General features: G+C 38.5%; 1 pseudogene; it reads right to left on the bottom strand.

Annotated features, from left to right (window-relative positions):
* Positions 1–2436: 2436 nt before the first annotated feature.
* LOC149264521 (aquaporin TIP1-1 pseudogene) lies at positions 2437–3222 on the bottom strand (annotated as a pseudogene).
* Between the last annotated feature and the right edge of the window lie 461 nt (positions 3223–3683).

Below are 3683 nucleotides of genomic sequence, written 5' to 3'. Positions count from 1 at the left end.
TTAGATAAACAACAGTATCTACAACATCTGCCCAAAATTGTAAGGGAAATCCTACATGCAAACTCATGCACCTTGCGCGCTCCATGATTGTCCTGTTCATCCTTTTTGACACACCATTTTCCTATGGCATTCCTAGAACTATCTTCTCTCTATGAATTCCATGTTCTGGACAATAGTTATCAAAATCTTTGTTGCAGTATTCACCTCCGTTATCTAATTTGAGACACTTCAAATTCTTTCTTGTCACATTCTCAACCAAATCTTTCCATTTCTTGAAAGTATCAAATACATTAGATTTATTATGAATACAATAAATCCAGGGTTTTCTAGTTGCATCATCAATAAAAGTAACATAATAGTGAGAGCCACCAAGAGATGATGCCTGAGCTAGTCCCCATACATATGTATGTACAAGCTCTAATTTTTCTCTCTTCTTTTACTTCCCAATTCTAATAAATCTGACTCTCTTCTCTTTTCCATAAACACAATTCTCACAGAAATCCAAATCAACATCCCTTTCTCACTCATGTGCCCAGGCCTATGATTCCATAATGTCGTATCTACTCCTATGGAGGTTAAAGCATTAAATAAATTATAAATACCATTACATAAATACAATGTACCAACCTTTTCTCCTTTTACTATTACTAGTGCTTCTTTAGTGACCTTCCAGGTTTTGTCTGAGAATGTAGCTAAACAGCCTTCACCACCTAACTGCCTTATTGAAATTATATTTTTCTTCATATTTTGAAAATGCCTTACCTCCTTCAATATCCATTGGTTTCCATTCTGTTGCTTGAAAAAAACTTTACCCATTCCAACGACTTTACATAGTTTATCATCACCTAAACAAATGTGTCCAAAATCTCCTTGAATGTAGTCTTGAAAATGTTTCCTATCATGTGTTGCATGGAAGAAAGCCCCTAAATCTACCACCTAGGCATCAATAATATTCTCTAATGAAATAATCAAATCATCTTGCAACATATCACCTGTCACATTTTCTTCATGATTGTTTTCTTGGTGTCCATCTCCTTTTCCTTTTCGAGATTTGTAGTCTTTCTTCAGGTGTCCATTCATCCTGCATTTCTGTCACACTGTTATCTCAAAATCAGACCTTGATAGGCTGCTGTGATTAGGAAAAATTTAAGTAACTATTTCAAACCTACTTTAGGTTGAGGCTTAGCCTTCCCAACCTGAGAGGGCTCTCTCAAAGGATTAATGATCTTTGATTATGATAAAGATGGCTAACTCTTGTGAAACAAAGGTAAAATGTGAGTGGTGGAAACACAATTAGAAACTATCTATTGGGCTTATGGAGTCAACATTATTTCAATATAACAATGTTATCAACCTTACATAGAAGTCAGGGCATTCAGGATTCAACACATTTAGAACATACCAGAAACATATAGGACCACATAGTTTATGAATGTATACAGGAAATTAGAGCACCATGAGTGAGTTCTAAATGATTACACATTCATACCGCTGTAGATATTTGGAAAAGAACAATACAACACATTCTGAACATCGAATCCCTCCTGAGTCCTGAGAAGCAAAGAAAAATTTTCTATTACTAAAAGAGAGTCTTTACATAAAGCCAAATATCAGAGCTTTTCTGAATAATTTTCCAACCCTTGGTACATTGCTCTTTCTCCTATATATAGAATTCTTTTCAAGGCTGAGAATCCTCCTCAAACATGAGGGGAACTTGAATTCTACTTCTTATGACACCTATTCAAGTTTCAACTACCTAATAAATGTAACAAACTACTAACTAGACTTTTTAGAGATCTAAGGAAAATAGGAGTCTAACTCCATATCATGCTAATAATAGCCTTAATTACAATAAATTCTTGTTCTTTGACAACTGGTCTTTTTTAGTTTGGTTGTGGTAGGTGTTTGTAGCTACCTGCTGGCCCTTAACGTCACATCTTCTGCATTGCTATTGAAAAGTAGGAAACTGCCCCTGTTTTTCTGCTTTCGGTTTCTTCAAGGATATTCGTAACCAGTTCACCATGTTGTTCTTCTCTGATTACATAAAATTTGATTGGGGTTCCACGTGCTTCATGTGCTGTAGACCTTTCCCATATACCTGTCTGACGACAAAATCTCTTCAAAGTTGCTCGAAAAGTCATGGTCAATACTAGCGGTGATCATTTGTATAACAAAAACTTTGAGTTCATATCTTTCTTCCGCTTGTTTTGCCATTACTAGTGGCTTGCACATAGTAGATGCTCCTTTTCTGAAACTCCATTTCGGAAAATTTCCCCTTAGTCCTTCAAAATTGGTCGACTGAATTTAGTTATGCAGCTACAGCAGTTTCGTAGTGTGCTACGAAACTGATATGCATTATGCGTCCTTTTCAGCAGTTTCGTAGCACGCTACGAAACTGCTGTGTAATCACAAAACACCATTTAACACACCTGTCACTCTGGTTCTAACCGTGAATATGATGGGACTTTAGGGCCATTTATTTACACAAGCATACACGCATTGTTATTTTATGAAGGATGCTAGCCTGGTAGGTTTCATTTAGTTCCTTGGTATCCTCAAAGCGAGGCGGGGAGACGCTCGTATGTTCGAATGATGAAGAAATTCTCATATAGGGCACCTGCTAGACCACCTCCAACCAGAGGACCAACCCAATATACCCAATGGTCTCTCCACTACCACATAACAAACGTCGGCCCAAATGAACGCGCAGGGTTCATTGATGCTCCTGAGAATGGCCCTGCAACCATTATGTTTGCCCCCACAACAAGCCCTATGCACAGAGGCGCCATTGTTACACCCATTTGTCCTCTCTTTGGATCTATCACTGTTGCATACACTGTAAAGAGCAAGGAGAAGATCAGGACCATCTCCATAACCACTCCTTGAATATATCCCATTCCATCGGCCAACATATGAACTGGAGTTCCCATTCCTCCTATTATGAAATCGAGGAGATAGCAGGGAATTATGGAGCCTAGGAGTTGAGCGATCCAGTACAGAATACACCTGAGAATAGTGATATGGCCTCCAATTGCTAATGCAAATGTGACCGTAGGATTAATATGTCCTCCCGACAAATGAAACCCAGCTGAGACCAGTCCACACACTGCAAATGCATGGGTCAGAGCAATGATGGCCAATCCTGCTCCTGGTGTCAAACCTGAGCTTTCAGACAAGTGATCAACTGCCATGGTTAATCCCGCGCCTGCAAACACAAACAGGAAAGTGCAGTCGAGTTCTGCGACAATTGCCCTTATAGAATCCGTTTGAGTGGCCTCTTCCACACATCCTACTGCAATCTTTCTTGATATAAAATCACTTTTGACCCTAAATATTTTAGCCCCAATTCTTGATCTATAGTTTACTTCATAAATATAAACTATTCATGCTCTGCCATCAGTGTTTCTTCCAGAGAATCGTAGCCAATCTTATAGTCGAGATGGCTGGCAATTTAGAGATGAACAGCCATACATCAGTTGCTGGCTCACTAGCTGGCATAGCACTCCAATTATGATTTTTCTGCAGTACACATCTCAGATTTAAAGAGTTGGCAGAGCTTGAATTTTGTCAAAATGGGCTTCCTTGATTGCATGCTCTAGAATTCAAATAATGAGGCATGTGAGATATTCTAGTCCAGCATCAGAAATACGTTGACAATAGTTAAAATTTAGATGCTGCAAATT

The sequence above is a fragment of the Pinus tabuliformis genome, chromosome 6 (genome assembly GCF_031772625.1).
Source record: "Pinus tabuliformis cultivar Carrire ecotype Pingquan chromosome 6, CPIR1, whole genome shotgun sequence".
Lineage (NCBI taxonomy): Eukaryota > Viridiplantae > Streptophyta > Pinopsida > Pinales > Pinaceae > Pinus > Pinus tabuliformis.
The sequence above is the reverse complement of the archived record's forward strand: the minus strand, read 5'-3'. Positions and strand labels throughout refer to the sequence as shown.